Here is a 23,398-nt window from a genome sequence, read left to right as displayed (position 1 = left end):
GCAAATAAATTTTCAAATTAAAAAGCAAACCTCATACAAATTCAGCAAATCAGCATATTAATGCCTAAATGTGCTGGGATAGCAACTATTTGTCTTTCCAATATCTCCTGTGCTCCAAAAACAAGTATACTCCCTACTCTAGTTTTTTTAAAAATTCACATTCAATAATTTATAAATGGATAAGAAGTCAAATGCATTTCACTTCTAAATGAACGTTTTCCTAAACCACTTAAATGTTTTCATGAAGTCAAATCTGTGTTACTTCTACATTTTTTAAAGCCATAATTTCAAAGCTGATTTAACGTTTATGACTGCCATTTTTAACAGGTAGTATCATCTAATGTATTATTTTTATTTCAATGTCTATCCTGTCAAATATTTAATAATTGGAAAACAAACACTAAGTCCACTGGACTTCCTATTTGAAGTCATCCTTAAGCAAATCAGTTTCAATAAGCCACAACTGTTCTGCTGGAAAACATGTAAATGATCATATTTATTCCCCAAATAAGGATACACAACCTATGCTGTATATATATTAGACAGAAATCAGTCAGTCAGACAGAAATCAGTCTGAGGTTATCTCAATATCCTGTAAAAACAAAGTGGCTAGACTAGTTGCTGATACCAAAATGAATTTTAAAATGCTAGCACACATTCTCTGCTCTTACAGTCAGCAGATGTGACAGAACCATACTTAAGCCTTCACCTAAGTAATACATAATGTTAGGCAAATGCGTTGATTTTAAATATGAGTCAAACAGAAGGCACTGACAACAAAAAGCAAGAATCACCTAAGAAATGTAAAAGAAAACAAAACAAATGAGAAAACACATCACAGTAGCTCTGAGGACAAAAAAGCTTATCAGGCTAGGATAATTTAGAAGAAAACAGTCCAACACAGCATACAATTCTGAGGAAATCACTTTAATTCTGTAAAATGACTGATGTTCACAGTAACAACTCAGAGCCATTAAAAAAAACCTTAAAATGTATTCTGTTTAAGAGAACAAAGACGTACGTTTTTCTAATGAATGAAGTACTCAAAGTAAAACATCTCAGTTAAAATCAGAATATACAGTGGTTGCCCTTTAGAAGATGAACTGTGATAAAGTGCGGTAACATTATGGGGGCTTTAGATGCGCAACTTTTTTTTTCCTTTTTTTTTTTTGTAATGACCTCTCCTTGCGATAGACTTGCAACTTTCTATGCTAATCCAGTTCTTAGTTAAGAACCAAAAGAATATCTGATTTTTTCTGCATATTTTCACTTTAATGACTGGAACACTCAAGAAAATGTCCTGATTTCATTTTACTTTAAGTTGTAACTGCCAAAGTAGACAGATTAGTCTAGTTTCTAGCTCCAATTTGCTAAATGGCCTTGTTCAAGTGACTCAATCTCTCTAGTCCTTAGTTTCTTCATCAGTAAAGTGAAGGAGTTATAGAAGGCACGACGTGTTACTAAATAGAATGAGTGTGCTAACAAAATGAAACAAAGAGTTCCTGCATTAGGTCCTGTATCTACATCAATACTGTAACTAGATCTACCTGTATGTACTCTATATTTAAACTATCTCAAACTGTATGTCACTTTACTATATATGTAAGGCCTACAATAAAAGAAATGATAATCATTTCAGAATCTTCCCCAACATTTAATACTGTTACTGTCAGGATATAAACAAATGTATACATGATATGTAACCAGGATATTCTTTAAAACACATTCTCAGCAATGTCATCAAATACTAGAAACAACTCAATGATCTACCAACAGCAGAAAGAATGAATAAATTCTGGCACGTTTAATTCAAAGGGATAATACATAATAACAAAAATGAATGAAATAAAACTACACATAACTACATGGATAACTCTTCAAAACATAATGCTGAGTGAAGGAAGAAAGAATACACAATTCCATAAAGATTAAAAAGAGGCAAAAAAAAAGTAAACATACTGCTTAGGAATACACGTAAAGTGACAAAATTCGAAATTGTATAAATAATTACCATTAAAGTCATGATACTGGTTACCTCTAAAGAAAAGAAAGTATATCAAGAGTTTCTGGGGTGCCAGTAATACTCTATTATTACAAAGATGCTTGCTAAATATTTAATTTATAATTATTCATTGTATTATATATTTATGTTCCTGTATCATTACATTTTACAACAAAAAGTTATAATTATATACTTTCTAAAATAATACGAATATATTTTTATAAAAAGGAAGAATTCCTTTCTGCTATCAACAATTTCCTTGATCTACATTTCTAATATTTAATGCAATATTTTAATAATGAAGAAACAAGTTACTATGCCTAATTCTCCACAATCCTAATTAAAAGTGGATTTCAGAGGCTTATTTAATAGCTACAAAATAATACCAGGCCTTTAAATAATACAAGATCAGTTATCCTGCTAGATCTTGGCTTAGTAGCTCCATGTTATTTCTGTCTGTTACTCTTCTCAAGAAAATGCATGCTCATTTAAAAAAAAATCCAAATGATATTCAGGTAATAATTTGAGGCAAGCTGCATTTCAAAAAATACAATAGTTTAGTCCTGAAGTAGGAAGAAACACACTTTTAACCTTCACACATTTTAAAATAATTTTGGGAGCACTTGTGTATGCATACAACATGAAGGTCCATGATAGGCAAGTCACAGACAATACAGATGAAAAACACACTGTAAGTACTAGAAAACACGATAGCTGGATTACAGCATAGATATACAACGTCTAACGTAAATTATACTGGCGCAGTTTTATATATTTTATTTGGAAAAACAAAAGTATAGGGAATGGAAATTATTACAGAACATATAATAATACCAGTAAACTAACTTACATTACAAAAAAAACCACACAATTTACAAAATCCTCAAAGGTTCACCATCTAGAAGCATCCTTCAGTGTGTACAGTTATTCCAACTTTTAGATGCCGCTCAACAGGAAGCAGACAATGAAATTTTGAAACAAGACTATCAGTACTTTCATCAGGCTTCAGGTATCAACATGATGGCAATTGTATAGCACCTTTATAATAGTTGCTTTTGTTGCATACTATTGGTTTTTGTGAATGCAGCCAAGGATTCCTCTCCTTAGTGGGTCCAACTAACCAGTTATTTGCCCATCTATTAAGTGCCAACTTTACAAAATTACATTGTGTCCAGCAGGGAGCAGCATTACAACAGTCATAAGAGCTAAGTTGAACATGAAACTGACAGAAGAAAAAGGAGGAAAAAGCCCACTTACCATAGGTCTGTCCTATAATTCATTCAATTTTTAGGGAAGTTGCAGGGCTTCCAGAAAAAAAAAAAACATTAAAGCATGTCTCAAAGCATAGGTGAGTGATCCATGATTTCAGGAATCCTAAAGCAGGAAATCAAAATTATATTAGAGAAGGCTTTTTTCAACCATATTGAGTTGAATTAGTAGTATATACTATGACTGAATGACAGTTGTAAAGGCGCATCTTCCTCTTACTGGATCCACGAGATCTTGAATTCACGAATTTGATGACGCTTTCGGAAAAAATGACTTAAAAAAACAGAGAATATTAAAGTCCTTTATCCATCAGAGAATTTAGGTCAAAGAAGAACATAATAGCTAATAGATTATATGAGATCAACCTAGAAAGAACTATGGTCCAAGAGTTAAATGAGTTGACAGGGCAACCATCAACAGTTCATTAAACTCTTCTAGACTCAGATATAGACAGGATACAAACATTAACTTCTACAGGTCAGCATGAATACCTGAGGTTAATTTTAAGAATAAAAAAGCAGTAGAAAAGCAGAATACAATACTAGTGACATAAGACTAAACTAGATATGTACTGAATATGAGGAATGTGTGTGATACAGTAAAAAAAACCTCGTGATCAGTTATAATATGACAAAGGCAAAACAATACGTTTGATACTGACTTGGATGTCAAAACAGGCCTCATAGTCAACTATAATAATTCTATCTCAGTTTTTATAATTAAGAAAAAAGTTTCATTTTTTATTTTATTTATTTTATATATATATATATTTTTTGAGACAGAGTCTCGCTCTGTCGCCCAGGCTGGAGTGCTGGGGCACGATCTTGGCTCACTGCAAGTTCCGCCTCCCAGGTTCAGGCCATTCTCCCGCCTCAGCCTCCCGGGTAGCTGAGACTACAGGCGCCCACCACCACGTCCAGCTAATTTTTTTGTATTTTTAGTAGAGACGGGGTTTCACCGTGTTAGTCAGGATGCTCTTGAGTTCCTGACCTCGTGATCTGCCCGCCTCGGCCTCCCAAAGTGCTGGGATTACAGGCGTGAGCCACCGAACCCAGCCAAAAAGTTTTCTTTTTATTTGGAATGTTAAAGTTTGCTTTGTGTGAGTTTGTGTGTGACTTTTCAGTGTCTACCATAAAAAACAAATTTTTGCCTTTAAAACAATATATGCATATTCACTTTTAAATACACATAATTGCATATATCTATATAATATACAATATCACATCAACATATTATTAATATACAAATAATACAACATTTGCTTGAAATTTAATTAATATGTAAAATGGTTCCTATTTTCTGACAAAATGACACAAGCAGTTTGCCTTGGGTGAATGATATAAAGAATATGGTTTCACTCTAATAATTACCATCAATTTGACTGAAGCTGAAAGAAACTCTGATATATTAATCTTCTACCCGTTAGCAGTAAACTATTAGTTGCATTACTTATCATCTTTTGCTCTCCTTAGTCTTATCTCCTGCCTTCGCTTTTACGCATTTCACTTTTCTGATAATTCTTCATTTCTGCCAATCTATCTTCCTCCTCTTTTGTAATGCATTTCTGTATCGATCCAAATTTTTAATTCAATCTCCTCTCTTTATGACACTACCACTTTTTTTTTTTTTCTTTTATCCTGGTACCTTTAAAAATGAGTTTTCTCCTGTAACAATAGTCTGTTTAAATATATCGTTTCATCCACTTACAAGCACCATGCTTGATCTTAAAAATCTTAACAATCTCACATAATTGGAAGACACAACTAAATACACTTAAATTATATTTGTTATTCATTAAAATTTTTCCTCTGAGTTATTTAAGAACTTGCTAAATGTTTTTAAATTTGACCTTGAAACACACAAAAATTTCAAGGAAATCTAATCTCACACAATCATTCCAAAAAACTGGAGACAACCACTATTCTAATAAAGAGATAATTTAGGATCTTACTACATTGATGTGAATAAATACTGAGTAACCAACTTCTCTAAATCAACAGAACTTTAGAGCTATTTATTCACATATATGTTGGCATGTAATGTACAATATCCACATTAAAAGCAAAGGCACATGCCTGTAATCCCAGCACTCTGGGAGGCCGAGGAGGGTGGATCACGAGGTCAAGAGATTAAGATCATTCTGGCAACATGGTGAAACCCTGTCTATACTAAGAATACAAAAATTAGTCAGGCATGGTGGGGTGCACCTGTAATCCCAGCTACTCGGGAGGCTGAGGTACGAGAATCACTTGAACCCAGGAGGCAGAGGTTGTAGTGAGCCGAGATCATACCATTGCACTCCAGCCTGGTGACAGAGTGAGACTCCAGTTAAAATAAAAAGAAAAAAAAAAGCGGTACATTAAACCCCCTACTTCTAATATATATTATAAAGTCTGAGAAGAAAAGTGATTTTCCTGTTCAGCACTCTCTAACATAAACATTAAACGTATTAGTAGGCTGTAAAAGAATGTCATAATAATTATTCACAAGCTTTGAAATTTTTTAATATTTGTACATAGATTATACAACACCATTTATAATATAATTACCTAGAAAGAGACTACAGTGAGTTGAGACATGTTCCCCCTTCCTGCCTCCCCTACCCAAATTCATGTTCACCTGGAACCTCAGAACATGACCTTATCTGGAAAAAGGGTCTTTGCAGATGTAATTAAGGACTAATGTGAGACCATACTAGATTAGAAAGGGTCCTAAATCCATTGAGAATGTCCTCATTAGAGACAGAAAAGGACACAGGAAGACAGAGAGAAAAGAACAACATGAAAATGAAGTCAGCCTGGAGTTACACTGCCTCAGGGCAAGGAATAAAATGCCACCAGAAGCTGTAGAAGCAAAGAAGAATGCCCCCTAGAGTTTTCATAATAAACATGGCCCTGCTGACAACCTGACTTCATATTTTTGACCTCCAAAATTGTGAGACAATTAATCTTTGTGTGTTAAGCCACCAAGTTTTTGTTCATTTGTTATGGTAATTTTAGAGAACTAACAGATTTTCATACCAAAAACTGGAGTGTTGCTGTAATAGATACCTAAAAATAGAAAAACAGAAAAAGCCTAGGTTGCCTTGACGAAATTTTTGGTAGAAAAAGAAATCTTAAGAAAACTGTGCTGAGGGCTCAGAAGGAAGACAAGAGGTAAAGAAAACTTCTATCACCTTAAAGAATACATATATTATCGTGAACAGAATGCTGACAGAAATAGGAACATTAAAAAGGTTTCCGATGAAATCTCAAGACGGAAATGGTATTAGAAACATGGTATTGGAAAGTAAAGGAAAAGCAGTCCTTGTTGTAAAGTGGCAGAAAACTTGGCTGAAATGGGTTCTACTATGCAGCAAAAAGTAGAATTTGGTAAGCAATTAATTTGAATACGTAGCTGAGGAGATTTCCAAGCAAAGTGTTAAAGGCGTAGACTGTTTTCTCCGGGCTGCTTATAGTAAAATGTAAGGGAAAAGAGATAAATTGAGGAAGAAATTGTTAAGCAAAGAAAAACCTATGATTTGGAGATTTCTTAACCTATCTAAATTGTAAAAGATGCTAAAAGCAAGCTCTGGATAAGGGCCAAGGGTGTGGCTGAAAAACCTTTTCTGAAGAGATTAGGTATGTGACAAATAGGTTCAATCAATCTTTTCAGCAGAAGCTAAGAACAGAGATGAGGTTATCCAGGAAGGATCTTTAAAGAATTCCCTTATAATGGCAGAGATCCTCTAGACATACATGGGAGACCCACACATTTTAAAATATTCAGTAAACCATGCTACAAACACATGTGCTGTCACCCAGGGTTTGCTGTTCGGTCTATAAAGAACAGGCAGAGTAGATTTAGTATAATTCTTAAGGGTCTTGGGATTTTCATAATGGTAAATGAGCACTGGCTTCAACTTAAAGTCACCAGTTGCCATTATCCCCTTAGGAGAGTGAGTCTGTCCTGTGAAGCTTCAAAGCCAGGTATTGACTTCTCTTCAGCTATGAAAAGTCCTAGATAGCATCTGCTTCCAACAGAAGGCTGTTTAATCTACACTGAAAATGTGTTACTTCATGTACACACCTAAATCAACTATCTTTGCTAGATATAGGTAACTCCCTGCAGCTCGCCATACACTTATCTTATGGCTTCTTTCCTTAAACCTCATTAATACAAATCTTTCAAATGTTCTTCTGCAGCTTCCTCACCTCTCTCAGCCTTCATAGAATTGAAAAGAAACAGGATCTTACCCTGGATTAGGCTTTCAATCTGCTATCTTTCAAATGTTCTTCTACAGCTTCCTCACCTCTCTGAGCATTCACAGAATTGAAAAGAAACAGGATCTTACTCTGGATTAGGCTTTGACTTGAAGGAACACTGTGGCTGGTTTGATCCATTAAGACAACTAAAACTTTCTCCATATCAGCAATAAGGTCGTTTCTCTTTCTTATCATTCATGAGTTTATGAACTTTTCCTATTGCATTCATAGCTTAACTGTTTGGCAAGAGGCCTACCTCTTGGCCTGTCTCAGCTTTCAACAAGCCTTTCTTGGTAAGCTCAATCATTTCTAGCTTTTGATTTAAAGTGACAAATATGCAATGCTTTCTTTCACTTGAACACTTAAAGACCACTTTAAAGATCACTGCATGGTTAATTGTCCTAATTTCAATATTGTTATGTCTCAGTGACACAATGAAGTGAATAGGGAGTGAATTGGAAGGTCAGCGAAGGAGAGATGGGGGGACAGCTGGTTGACAGAACAGTCAGCACACATACATTTACTGATTAAGTTTACATTCTTATATAGGCACAGTTTCTGGTGCCTCAAAACAATTACAATAGCAACATCAAAGATCCTGATCACAGATAACCATCACAGATACAATAATGATGAGAAAGTTTGAAATACTGCAAGAATTACCAAAATGTGACACAGAGACACAAAGTGAGCATGTATACCGCAGGAAAAATGGCATCAACAGACTTGCTAATTGCAGGGTTGTCACAAATCTTCAATTTGTAAAAAATGCAGTTTTTCAAAGCTCGATACAGTGAAGCACAAATAAGATGATGCATGCCTATAGTTTGTCTATAAAAAATGTTAAGGGATCCTGAAAAGCCAAAATAATTGTATTACTCCATTTTCATGCTGCTATAAAGAACTGCCCAAGACTGGGTAATTTATAAAGAATAGAGGTTTAATTGACTCACAGTTCTGCAGGGCTGGGGATGCCTCAGGAAACTTACAATCATGGTGGAAGGAGAAACAAATGCATCCTTCTTCACATGGTGGCAGGAAGGAGAAGTGCTGAGCAAAGAGGGGAAAGCCCCTTATGAAACCATCAGATCTCAGGAGAACTCACTCACTATCACAAGAACAGTATGGTAGTAACCACCCCCATGATTCAATTACCTCCTACCAGTTCCCTTGCACAATATGTGAGGATTATGGAAACTACAATTCAAGATGACATATGGGTGGGGGCATAATCAACCCATATCATTCCACCCCTAGCCCTGCCCAAATTTCATGTCCTCACATTTCAAAGCACAATCATGCCTTTCCAACAGTTCCCTAAAATCTTAGCTCATTCCAGAATTAACCCGAAAGTCCAAGTCCAAAGTCTCATCTGAGACAAGGCCAGTCCCTTCCACCTATGAGCCTGCAAAATCAAAAGCAAGTTAGTTACTAACTAGATACAATGGGGGTACAAGCATTGGGTAACTACACCCATTCCAAATGGGAGAAATTGCCCAAAACAAAGGGGCTATGGGCCCCATGCAAGTCCACAATCCAATAGAGAAGTCTTTAAACCTTAACATTCCAAAATAATCTCCTTTGACTCCATGTCTCACATCCAGGTCACACTGATGGAAAAGGTGGGCTCCCAAGGCCTTGGGCAACTCCGCCTCTATGGCTTTGCAGGGTACAGCTCCCCTCCTGGCTGCTTTCATGGGCTGGCTTTGAGTGTCTGCAGCTTTTCCAGGTGCACAGTGCAAGCTGTAAGTGAATCTACCATTACGGGATCTGGAGGACCATGGGCCACTTCTCACAGCTCCACTAGGCCGTGCCTGTGGGGACTCTGTGTGGGGGCTTCAACTCCACATTTCCCTTCCTCATTGCTCTAGCAGAAGTTCTCCATGAGTGCTCCACCCCTGCAGCAAACTTCTGCCTGGACATCCAGGCATTTCCATATATCCTCCGAAATCTAGGAGTAGGTTCCCACACCTCAATTATTGACTTCTGTGCACCCACAGGCCCGACATCACATGGAAGCCACCATGGCTTGGGGCTTGCACCCTCTGAAGCAATGGCCTAAGCTGTACGTTTGACCCTTTAAGCCATGGCTGGAGCTGACACAGCTGGGATGCAGGACACCATGCCCCAGGACTGCACAGAACAGGGGTAACCCTGGGCCCTGCCCAGGAAACCATTTTTTCCTTCTAGAGGCCTGTGATGAAAGGGCTGCCATGAAGGTCTCTGACATGTCCTAGATGCATTTTCCCCATTGTCTTGGTGATTAACATTGGGGTCCTTGTTACTTATGCAAATTTCTGTAGCTGTCTTGAATTTTTCCCCAGAAAATGAGTTTTTCTTTTCCATCACATAGTCAGGCTGCAAATTTTCCAAACTTTTTTTTTCTTTTTGAGACGTAGTCTTGCTCTGTCCCCCAGACTGGAGTGCAGTGGTGCGATCTAGGCTCACCACAAGCTCTGCCTCCCGGATTTACTCAGGCCATTCTCCTGCCTCAGCCTCCTGAGGAGCTGGGACTACAGGCGCTCACCACCACGCCCAGCTAATTTTTTGTATTTTTAGTAGAGACAAGGTTTCATCGAGTTAGCCAGGATGGTCCTGATCTCCTGACCTCGACATCCACCTACCTTGGCCTCCCAAAGTGCTGGGATTACAGGCGTGAGGTACCGCGCCCAGCCCAAATTTTCCAAACTTTTATGCTCTGTTTCCTCTTGAACACTTTACCGCTTAGAAATTTCTTCCACCAGATACCCTAAATCATCTCTTTCAAGTTCAAAGTTCCACAGATCTCCAGGGTAGTGGCAAAATGCCATCAGTCTCTTTGCTAAAGCATAGCAGAGTTACCTTTGCTCCAATTCCTAATAAGTTGCTCATCTCCATCTGAGACCACCTCAGCCATTGACTTCATTGTCCATTATCATTATCAGCATTTTGGTCAAAGCCATTCAACAAGTCTCCAGGAAGTTCCAAACATTCCCACATCTTCCTGTCTTCTGAGCCTTCCAAGTCTCTAGGAAGTTCCAAACTTTCCTATATTTTCCTGTCTTCTGAGCCCTCGAAACTGTTCCAACCTCTGCCTGTTACCCAGTTCCAAAGTCACTTCCACGTTTTCAGGTATCCGTATAGCAGCGCCCCACTTCCTCAGTACCAAATTACTGTATTAGTCCATTCTCATGCTAGTCTTGGGCATGCACAAAGAACTGCCTGAGACTGGGTAATTTATAAAGAAAAGAGGTTTAGTTGACTTACAGTTCTGAAGGGCTGGGAAGGCCTCAGGAAACTTACAATCATGGCAAAAGGACTTACACACACTGATTTCAAATGTTGAAATTATTATTTTAAGCCCTGAGTCAAAATTTAGTACAAAGTTATAGTAAGCAAAAACATGTGGTACTGGTATAATGACAGATCTATAGACCAATGGAATAGAACAAAGAGCACAGAAATAATGTTGACATAAAAGGTCAAATGATTTTTGACAAGGGTGCCAAGACTATTTAATGGGGAAAAGGCAGTCTTTTCAACACACGGTATTAAAAAAACTAGGTATCAACATAAAGAAGAATGAAGTTGGACTTTCGTCTTACACCATATAAAATTAACTCAAAATAGATCAAAAACCTAAATGGAAGAGCTAAAACCATACAACACTTGATTGGCCATGATTCATTGGATATGGCAACAAAAACACAGGCCACAAAAGAAATAAAAATACATAAACTGGACTTACTCAAATTAAAAACTTTTGAGCATCAAAAAATACTATCACAAGAAAAAAGTATTTGCATATCATACATCTAATTAAGGGTCAAAATCTAGAATATATAAAGAACTCCTATAACTCAAAACCCCCCAAGAAACAAAACAAAGCCATTACTCAATTCAAAACCGGCAAAGGTTTTCAAAAGACATCTCTCCAGACAAAGTATATGAATGGCCAATAAGCACATGAAAAGATGTTAAACATCCCTAGTCATTAGGGAAATGCATATCAAAACCACAATAAGATATCACATCATATGCATTAGGATGACTATTATCAAAAAAACAGAAAATAACAAATGTTGGTAACAATGTGGTGAAATTGTAACCCTTCCGCACTCCTGGTGGGAATGCAAAATGGTACAGCCAATCTGGAAAACAGTTTGGTGGTACCTTAAAAAATTAATAATAGAATTTTCATATAATCCAGTAATTCTACTGTGTGGTATATACCCAAAGGAAATGAAAACAGATATTCAAACAGATACTTCTATGCCAATGTTCAGTGTAGCACTATTTACAATAGCCAAAGGTAGAAACAACCTAAGGGTCTATCAACAGATGAATGGATAAACAAACTGTGATATGTGTGTGTGTGTGTATTATAAATGTTATCTTATATGTTATAATTTAAATATGTAATCTGATATATGATAATCATATATAATAAATAATCCTACATATATTACATTATATAATCTGTATAATTTCATATATCTGAGTATATATGACGATGCTATATCATATATCTGATATCATGTATGATCTTATATATTACATAATATAATCATATATGATATACATTATATATCATGTTATATATGACAATCATATATGATAATCTTATATAAGATTACATGTTATAGATATATATTATATATATACACACAGATGGTCCCTGACTTAGTAGTGGTTTCACTTATGATTTTCAACCTTATAATGGGTTTATCAGGGTATTAAATACATTTTCAACTTGTATTTTCAACTTAAAATGGGTTTACCAGGACATAACTCCATCATAAGTCAAAGGGCATCTGCAATAGATTATTCAGCCATAAAAAATGAGGTTCTAACATATGATGCAAAATACATGAACTCAAAAACATTATGCTAAGTGAAAACTATTATGCAAATATTAACAAAAGAATATTGTATGATTCCACTTATATGAGGAGATTATAATAAGTTGACAAACTTATTACACTTATCTACTGAGATAATTATAAAGATATACTTATCTTAAAAAGATATTATACTTATCTACTGAGAGTAGAACGCAGACACAGGTTATCAGGGGTTGAAACAAGAGAGTATAAAAAGTTACTGCTTCTTGGGTACAATATATCTTTTCTTTTTTTTTTGAGATAGGAGTCTGGCTCTGTCACCAGGCTGGAGTGCAGTGGCGCGATCTCAGCTCACTGCCACCGCTGCCTCCCAGTTTCAAGCAATTCTCCTGCCTCAGCCTCCCAAGTAGGTGGGACTATAGGCATGCGCCACTATGTCCAGCTAATTTTTGTGTTTTTAGTAGAGACGGGGGTTTCAGCATGTTGGCCAGGATGGTCTCAATCTCTTGACCGTGTGATCCACCCTACTCAGCCTCCCAAAGTGCGGGGATTACAGGCGTGATGATGAATACGTTTTGGAAATAGTGGCAATGATTACACAACATTGTAAGTACTCTTAATGTGACTTCACTATATACCTAAAAATGATGAAAGTAGTGAATTTTATGTTATGTATACTTTTATCACACATACACAAATTTTTTTAAAGGGCTCAAGACCTTGGGCCAGTGCAGAGGGCAGACACAAATACTTCAGTCAGAGAATCAAAACTGGGCTACTGATAAGCAATAAAGTGAACATATTCTAATGCTCAGTGAGAGAAAAATGATCATCATATATGATGATAATCTATTAATTTTCATGTGAGTTGATTTAGGAAATGTTAATAGAAAAAACATAATTTGCTTCATATTTTTAAAAAATTCAACCTTAGAATACCAAATGGACTATAAAATTATTTTCAAATCTTTCATTTTGACTAATGGAAAAATTGTAATACCGAATGACCTTTAATGTTATTCTTTGAACCTTTCACTTTGGGGAATAAAAAATATAATAAGCAAAACTATAAAATTAAAATTCTAAAGATCTTAAGAAGCAAATATTTTTAAATTACAAAGGATTCTGTTTCAGCACTGGACAACACTGTTATAAAGTTCTTTAATCTGGGTTGAAACTGAAATTTCTATGCCCTGGAGAAACAGAGAGGTCTAATTTTTTTTGACAGGATTAAGACTGGTCTTATGAAACTCAAAATCTTTCACCTCCCAGCTACATATGTCCCAGTTACTACCTCAATTGCTTTCCCATCACTTTTTCTCACCATATTAATCACTCTGAATATATACCCATTTTAGTAGGGCAAATATGCTTCATGTTTTATGCTAATATCCATAAACTGGCTACATAAAAAGCTACCTTGAGAAGGAAACTAAGGCTGTATTTGGAATGAAGTGGAAAATAGTGGATAAGAGTATGAATTGTGTAGTCAGACAGCCTAGCTCTATTGTGAATCCTAGATACTCCACTTACGAGCTTTCTGACTTACATAGAATAAGTTACTTATCTCCCCCCCCTTTTTTTTGAGACGGAGTCTCGCTGCTCTGTCGCCCAGGCTGGAGTGAAGTAGCGCGACCTCTGCTCACTGTAAGCTCCCCCTCCTGGGTTCACGCCACTCTCCTGCCTCAGCCTCCCGAGTAGCTGGGACTACAGGCGCCTGCCACCACGCCCGGTTAATTTTTTGTATTTTTAGTAGAGATGGGGTTTCACCGTGTTAGCCAGGATGGTCTTAATCTCCTGACCTTGTGATCCACCCTCCTCGGCCTCCCAAAGTGCTGGGATTACAGGCGTGAGCCACCATGCCTGGCAAGTTACTTATCCTTTATGTGACTCCGTTAATTTCTGAACACACTCATGTATAAAACGTGTGAGGATTAAATAATATATATAAAGCATTCACAACATTACAGAGACTACAATAGGCATTCAACAAAAACATTACTTAATATCATTAGTCACCAATACATCCATGGATAGAGAGATACTAAAGAAGATACTTTACATTTCAGTTTTACCATGTGCCTTCTGATTCAAATATCATGCCTAAATGGGATTCTGGTTCAAAACTGCAGATAAATTTACTGCTACCCTCTTCAAAAACTACACTGAGGGCCGGGAGAGGTGGCTCTCGCCTGTAATCCCAGCACTTTGGGAGGCCAAGGCGGGTGGATCATGAGGTCAGAAGATCGAGACCATCCTGGCTAACATGGTGAAACCCCATCTCTACTAAAAATACAAAAATACCAGCCAGGCATGGTGGCAGGGCGCCTGTAGTCCCAGTTACTCAGGAGGCTGAGGCAGGAGAATGGCGTGAACCCAGGAGGTGGAGCTTGCAGTGAGCTGAGATCACGCCACAGTACTCCAGCCTGGACGACAGAGCAAGACTCCATCTCAAAAAGAAAAGAACAACAACAACAACAACAAAACTATACTGAAACAATAGTACGTTTTAAAAAAATAAAAGGAAACGCTGAGAAAAGGAGTGAAAGGCACACTACAGATTTTCAAGAATTTCTGGAAGACAGGGCATATAAAATCAGAGTGATAGGTAGAAAAGAATGGACTGAATGACAGCCTAGACATAGTTAGCAAAGTATAGTTCACAGGGCAAATCTCCCAGCCCATCACATGCTTTTGTATTTTTTAAATGACTGAAAGACTAAAGAAACAGCATATATTTTGTAACATGTGAAAACTACATGAAATTCAAATTTCAGTTTCCACAAAGTGTTATTTAAACACAGTCATACTCATTTGTTAATGTTATTTTTGGCTACTTTCCCATGGCAGAGTTAAGAGGTCATATTACCTGCAAAACCTAAAATATTTACCATCTGGTCCCAGAATATATATGCCCACCCCTAGCCAAGCACAAACACAGGAATGCTTCAGGAAGATGAGTCGTTTCTTCCTGTGACTCCAAAGGGGTTCTCAGCTAAATCAGCAGTTCTGGAGGCTAACTGATTAAACAAATAAATAAGTAAGTAAGTAAGTAAGTAAAAAAAGTATAATCTGCCTGAGAAGAATTTGGTCTCCAAGTATGGAGGTTGGAGAGCCAGGTTAGGGGCCTCCTTATCTGGCTATTAGAGAAGGACTGGTCTGTGTACTTGCTCATTGATTATAAACATTGAAACAAAGCACACCAATAAATTAAGTCCTACCAACCCACAAGAAAATTGGTCAGTCTTTTTTTTTTTTTTCATTTAGGCTAAAGATTTGATGAGAAATAAAGAAAGAGAAAACCCACTCCCGTTACTATATTATTCCACTGGTCCTTTACTTATCAACATGAATAAACAGCCAACATTTAAGGAAACCATGAACATGAGAAAGAAGGTCCATAATGAAAATAACTAATCTGAATAAGCAACCCTGGAGAAATCAGAGGTAATTCAGGGAGGAAAAAAATTATATGTCTCTGTAAAACAAGAGACGTATAATTAAAAGAACAGAGTTTAAACATAAAATATAAAATATATGCCTGTCCTCTACCACCTTCTCCCATTCACAAAAAATAGAAAAGGCGGAGAAAAAGTTGAAGAGGAACAATCCAAAGGAGTATAATCTTCCTAAACTTTCAGGAAAAGATACTCCTGTCTCCTCTCCAAAAATCTATTACACACACACACACACACACACACACACACACACACACACACTCCCCAAAAGGAGGGTGTTGAAAGGACACAGGGAACACAGGGCAAATGAAATAAAAATACATAGAGCTGTAGACACATTTTTTTCTTTTTAATCTAGAGCAGAGGTTGCCAAACTAGGGCCCATGAGTCAAATTCTGCAGACTCTGTTTTAGCAAATAAAGTTTTACTGGGACACAGTTGGGCTCATTCATTTACACGTTATCTGTGACTGCTTCTGTGCTCTCACAGCAGAGTTGAAAAGTTGTAATAGAGACCATGTGGACCACAAGGCCTAAAATATTTACTATTTGGTCTTTTATAGAAAAAGGTTGCCAAAGCTTGATCTAGAGCTGTGTGATTTAATATAGTACAAACTAGCCATATGTAGCTGTTTAAATAAATAACTTAAAATAACTAAAATTAAATAAGATTAAAATTCAGTTCCTCTGTCACATCAGTCACATTTTAAGTACTCTATAATCATATGTGTTTAATGACTATTGTACTGGACAGTGTAGATACAGAATATTTCCATCAACACAGTAGGTTCTACTGGACAGGGCTCATCTGGATATTACAATAGATTATCATAACTGCATTTTAATTATTGCTTTAACAATTGCTACACTGAAAAAACACCTAAGGGCTACAGTCTGAATGTGTCCCCCAAAAACCATGTGTTGGAAATTTAATTCCCAGTGCAGTAGTGTTGAGAGGTGAGGCCAAATAGGAGGTGGTTAGGTCTGAGGGCTCCACCCTCATGAATGGATTAATGCAAATTATAAATGGGATTGAGGCTAACAGTTGACTCTTGTTTTTTCTTGCCCTCTCTCGGGCCCCTCCACTATGTGATAACACAGCAAGGACACCCTCGCCAGATACCAGCCCCTCAATCTTGGACTTCTTAGTTTCCTGAATTGTGAGCCAATAAATTTCTGTTCATTACAAATGACCCAGTCTCAGGTAGTCTGTTACAGCAGCACAGAATGGAATAAGACACTCAGAGAAGCAGGAAGAAGAAATACATTCAGAAAAAGTCAGAAATTGGGGGTTTTAGAAATGAAAATAATGGCCAAGTATGGTGGCTGATGCGTGTAATCCCAGAACTTTGGGAGGCCAAGGCAGGTGGATCACTTGAGGTCAGGAGCTGGAGCCCAGCCTGGCCAAAACAGTGAAACCCCATCTCTATAAATAAATAAATAAATAAATAAATAAATAAATAAATAAATAAATAGCTGGACATGGTAACACATGCTTGTAATCCCAGCTATTTGGGAGGCTGAGGCATGAGAATTACTTGAACCTGGGAGGTAGGGGTTACAGTGAGCCAAGATCATGCCACTGAACTCCAGCCTGGGCAACAGAGTGAGACTCTGTATCAAAAAAAAAAAGAAATGAAAATAATGAATGCATAAATCAAATACCTTGGTGTATGAAAATACCACTGAAACAGATATCTTTAAAGTCCTTTAAAGTACTTCAAAGTCAGAGAGAAAAAATGCGAACTGAGAGAAAATTCAAAGATGTAGTACTACAAATGAGAAACTAAATTTGAACATAGATGTGGAATAGATTATAAAATAATTCAAGGTTGAGAACGTAATGAATGCTATCACATTTGAAAGTAATAATAAAGTTTCCTAAGAAAACACATTCAAAAAGAGGTAGAATAATTATATAGAACAAGAGCCACTAGTAATTTTATAAATTGTGTAATAAATGGATCCAATTTGGTTCTGAGTTAATGAAAATAATGTTTGCTAGGATATCTAACTTTCATCTTATCCTGCAAGAAACTCATTAAAACATACTTCATATTCAGACAAACTGAGAAACAGTAGTCAAAATAATAAATTTCACTCTAACACTACCCATTGGTTCAGGATTTATTTATTTCTTTAGAGAGGAGCTTCAGGAGCCTGTGGGACCCTTCAGGCAAAATCAGTAGATGTGATTTTTTCATATGGAATAGTTTTAAATATTTGGCCTACTCCCAGGCTTCCATAATTATTCAAACTGAAGGGAAATTGATCACATCTCAGCAGAAATGTCCACGATAATTAGAACATCACACACGCTTTGATTAACACAGTAGCTTTATGTCTATGAGACTCTGGTTGACACGTAAAAGGAACACCAGTCAGCCATTACTTAATTCCTCATGTTGGCTACATGCAAATATGAAGAAAAGTCCCAAACCGAATGACACACAAATGTTGGCCCATTCTCTGAAATTTCTTTTTCTTTTTTTGCTAAAAATTTTAATGTTTTTGTGTTGATCATTAAATACATCTTATTTGCCTTTATTTTTTCTTGTAGATAGATTTACTTGACAAATCTCCTTGAACTAAAACCCTTGGACACACTTACCCTATTACACTGCACATTCTAAGACATGCCTATACAATGGCTTTTTAAGTTTTAATTCAAATACCCCAGTTTTACTAAAATTATGAAGAATATAAGTACTCATTTGCCCTGATCAGTCCCAGCTTACTCCTGCTTTCCTGGCATCCAATATAATTCAGTATTTCAGTACTTTCAAAAGTGTCCTAAATAATTCACGGACCAAAGAGAAAATCAAAACAAAAATTAGTAAATATTTTGAAATAAATGACGAAAACATAAAATGCCATAAGTTATAGGAGCAGCTAGTGCACACCCTTAACTACATACGGTCTATTAGAAAAGGCAAAAAATCAATAAATTAAGCTTTTAGTATAAGAAGAAGAAACAAACAAAACCTCAGCAAAATGAAGGAATATAGAAGGAAACAAATGATAAATAAATAGTAATTGATTAAATAGAAAGCAGAAAATAAAGACTGAGAAAAACCAATAAAGCCAAATTTGAGTTTGTTTTAAAGATTAAGTGGAAAATCTCTAGCAAAATTAACAATGAAGAAAAAAAAGGAAAAGAAACTCATTGTCAATTGCTGATATTTATTTACCAGCAATAAATAAAAGAAGAAATCACTACAGTCACAAAAGGATAATAAGAGCTCATTCCAGTATGACAAAGTAAGCTTATAACAGACCAATCCTACCATAGATAACAACTATAAACTCTGAACAAAACACAAAAATCAATTACGTGAAGGCTCTACAGATTTAACAGAAGCAAACAGATTTTGCTGGGTAGTCAAACTGAGGTAAGAAGGAATTGCCACACGGTAAGTTTCCCATTTTTACTGATTTAACCTGAGGTCAACACAGTACAGTGTGGCTAAAATTCTGAGAGAAAGAAAGCCAGCCTCCTGAAGAACCTGAAGACACACACTAACCAATGGAAAGTCCAGAAAGAAATCTGCCTAATTTATGTGTGACTTTATTTATTAAAAAAGTGATGATGCAATATAGCAAGGAAAGAATCATTTTTTCAATAAATGGTGCTAGGTCAATAGGATACCAACATAGGAAAAACAAACGCATCTTTACCACTGCCTCACACCAAACACAAAAAAGTCAATTCCAACAAAGTACAGACATAAATATTTAAAAGTAAAACATCGGGGGTTTTCGGGAAAAAAACATGGAGATCATCTTCGAAATTATGGAGTAGGCAAACATAGCCATAAAGCACTAGCCACAAAGAAAAAATTGTTAAGTCAGAATATATTTTGACTGAAATCAAAAGACAAGAAAATGAAAAGGCAAGCTACAGACTGATAGAAGATACTTGTAATTAGTTTATTTGAAAACTAACTCTTATCCAAAATATAAAAGAACTCCTACAAATCTACAGGAGAGAGGCAGACAATCCAAATCTGTAAAATTAAAAAATATAGATAGACCCTTTCACAACAGAGGTTACCCAAACGGCCAATAAGCATATAAACAGGTGCTCAATTTCATCAGTCCAAATCCAAATGACAATGCCACACCACAACCCTCTTAGAATAGCTGAAATGAAAAGAAAGAAAAATATTGTGTTGATGGGATGAGAAGTAACAACAATTCCCAAATACTCCTGGTAAGAGTATAAACTGGTACAATTGAAGAAATGGCCACAAAAGGGAAACTATCCAAATCTCTTTTAACAGTAGAACAGATAATGAATTATAGTACATTTATATAATACTATACAGGAATAAGAATAGATCAGCCACAACGATACACATTAACAATGATCATTTCACAAAAATAATGTTAAGCAAAAGAAGTCAAACATGGAATCTAATAGTAGATCCAATGGAATCTAATAGTTGATCTCATAGAAGTACAGAGTATAACAAAAGTGGAAAAGTAGAAAAACAGGTAAAAGAAATCTGTGGTCCTACAACTCAGGACTATAGTTTCTCTTTGTGAGTATAAAGACAGGAAGGAGGCAAAAAAGGAATTACCGGAGGTTGAGGAACTCCCTCTGTGTAGACATGACCTTAATATTCATTCCTTCAATCATGCTGCCAGAATACCAGCAGGCCCAGTAGTGAACCTTCACAGTATCTCTGCTATATACTTTACCTGCACAGACACAACAGTGATGGACTCCAGGGCTAGGGAAGCCACTGAAAAAACAACTGAAGAGGTGTCCACTTGTATCAGAAGGTGCTAGTTGCCTACCATGTTCATTATATGTTTTCTGGTATATCTCAAATTGGTTTCCTGCAGGATTTACAACAGTCAATCAAGGAAGTTATGGGAAACATTGTGGATATGGAGAAAAAAAAAAAAAAAAAAACGTCGGGAGGGAACAGTTGTTTAAGATAGGGATCTTGGAGAAATTCAACAGCTAATAGACACCACACCAGAGGAATTAACACAAGATGACTTGATGGAGATGAATGTACCAGTGATAAGAAAGTACCAGTACCAGATGATAAGAAAGAAGAAGCAGTGCCAGAAAACAAACTGACATTAGGCAATCTGGCAGAAGTCTTTCAGTTATTCAAGACTGCTTTGACTTCTTCTGACATGGACCCCTCCTATTACACAGATACTGTAACTAAAGCAAACCATGGAAGAATTGGTACTGCACAAAAACATTTTATGAGAGTTGAAAAACCAAAAGACAAATTAGTATGTATTCCCATAAAGCTATATTGAGTGGGTCTACCTGTCCTGCCTCCCCTACCACCTTCTCCATCTCTGGCACCCTTGAGACTACAATACCAACCCCTCCTCTTCCTTCTTCTCCTCAGCCTACTCAACGTGAAGAAAATAAGAACAAAGACCTGTATAATGATCCACTTCCACTTAATGTATGGCAAATATATTTTCTTCTGACGATTTGCTTAACATTTTCTTTTCTCCAGCTTACTTTATGGTAAGAATGCAGTACATAATATATATAACACACAAATTATGTGTTAAACCACAGATGTTATTGGTACAGCTTCCAGTAGTCAAAAATAGATCATTAGCAGTTAAGCTTGGGAGGAGTCAAAAGTTACATGTGCGTTTTCAACTACATGGGTGTGGGGGTCCGCACCCCTACCCCTGATCCCCACATTGTTCAAGGATCAACTGTACTTTATTAACCAGTTTACCCATCTATCTTCCCCAACTGTGAACTCAAAGAGTACAGAGAATTTTTTTTTCTCCTGTAAACTGAGCTCTGTTGCACTTCCTAGAATTTAGTATGTCCTTCATAAAGAATTAATTAATTAATAACACACCTAAATATATAACTTTTTTTTTTGAGACGAAGTCTCGTTGTGTCGCCCAGGCTGGAGTACAGTGGTGTGATCTCGGCTCACTGCAAGCTCCGCCTCCTGGGTTCATGCCATTCTCCTGCCTCAGTCTCCCAAACAGCTGGGACAATAGGCACCCGCCCCCAACGCCTGGCTAATTTTTTTTTGTATTTTTTAGTAGAGACGGGGTTTCACCATGTTAGCCAGGATGGTCTCAATCTTTCGTATTCCCAAGATGATGATAGTGGTGCTTTGTTTGCCTCATTACTAGAACTGAATTATTTTCCAACTTCTACTTGGATTATAATTCTGGAAAGATGCTCTATATACATACCAAAGTATTCATGAAATTAGGATATATATCTGGTATAACACTATCATTGGATAAATATGCTTTTTTTTGTATTTAAGTAAATATAGTAGGAAACAAGGGAATATGTAGTATAGAAGCCTATAAAAACAAATTATATCATTATGTTAAGTGAAATAAGCCAGACACAGAAAGACAAATATCACATGATCTTACTCATAGGTGGAATCTAATAGTTAATCTCACAGAGAGTATAATGGTGTTTACCAGAGGCCAGGATGGTTGGCAGGGCGATGGAGAGAATTTGGTCAAGGATACATAATTTCAGTTGGATAGGAGGAATAAATTTCAAGAAATCTATTATATAACATGAATTTATAGCAAGCTGGCTATAATGATGATATATTGTATGCTTTAAAAAAATGTAAAGAGTGTAAATGTTATGTACTCTTACCACAAAAATGATAACTATGTGAGGTAATGCATTGCTAATTAGATAGATTTAACCATTCCAGAATGTACATACACTTCATGGCATCATGAGGTACACAAAACAATGCTATCTGTCAAAAAATAATTATTATATGTAGTATTTCAAAAAGTTCACAGCATCAAAAATATTTGTAGGGGTGCAGGAACGGAGAGCATCAGGAAGAATAGCTAGTGGATGCTGAGCTTAACACCTAGGTGGTGGGTTGATCTGTGAAGCAAACCACCACAGCACACATTTACCTGCACATCCTGCACATGAAGCCCAGAACCTAAAATAAAAGTTGAAGAAAAAAATATTCAAGAAGTTTCTATCTGATATTGGACTGCTTTGTCACTTTTTGTTTTGGTCTTCCTAGGCTTATTTACTACAGGACAAAATTAGCACATACTATTTAATGTGTTCATTTTAAGTACTATGTTGTTTTCTATGTGTTTATCTTCTGCAGATGAGACCATTTTTATTACCATAGGTCTAAAAATGACAAGATTAAGTCCAAACGGACAGTAATCATTCAACAGCTATTTATTGAGTAACTTAAAGATTCAATATGAAAGCAACCTTGATTAAAGCTTTCCAGTTGATACATTGTGAAACAGGGTTTTTTCCCAAACATGGTTCTAAAACACAAGCAAACAAACAAAAATCTTCCCCAAATGAAAAACTCCAGTACTATTTAACCATACTAAATTCAATTTGTCAAATAAAATCAGCCCAAAAATTTCAACAGGTCAGTGAGATTTAAAACAATTCGATGGCAAGAATTTCAATGAGGTTTGGCTCTAATTAAAAGGTATCACAGATCACTGTCAAAAGTCAATAACTCAGTAGGGTAGTAATGATCTCGGAGTTCTTTTTAATTTAGACATTTGTCAATCATGGTTGCCTTTAAACATCACTTACCCACTGTACCTGTTCAGTTTTGAGAAA

General features: G+C 36.3%; 1 protein-coding gene across 8 annotated transcripts in view; it reads right to left on the bottom strand.

The window, feature by feature from the left end:
• Positions 1-23,398, bottom strand: part of IMMP1L (inner mitochondrial membrane peptidase subunit 1) — a 76,906-nt gene that overhangs the window by 52,679 nt on the left and 829 nt on the right. For 3 of the 8 annotated variants that reach the window (XM_030917980.1, XM_010358318.2, XM_030917981.1), the window contains exons 1-2: positions 8,469-8,528; positions 3,260-3,376 (exon numbers count right to left, since the gene is read on the bottom strand). The exons of 3 other annotated variants lie outside the window; for them this stretch is intronic. The gene's annotated coding sequence lies outside the window, so the exon portion shown is untranslated. Of the gene's footprint in view, positions 1-3,259; positions 3,377-8,468; positions 8,566-23,398 lie in introns of those variants that run through there. 2 more of the 8 variants (XM_030917979.1, XM_010358317.2) reach the window with 2 other exon arrangements.

The sequence above is a fragment of the Rhinopithecus roxellana genome, chromosome 15 (genome assembly GCF_007565055.1).
Source record: "Rhinopithecus roxellana isolate Shanxi Qingling chromosome 15, ASM756505v1, whole genome shotgun sequence".
Classification (NCBI taxonomy): Eukaryota; Metazoa; Chordata; class Mammalia; order Primates; family Cercopithecidae; genus Rhinopithecus; species Rhinopithecus roxellana.
Note: the sequence above shows the minus strand (reverse complement) of the source record. Positions and strands in the feature narration are given on the sequence as shown.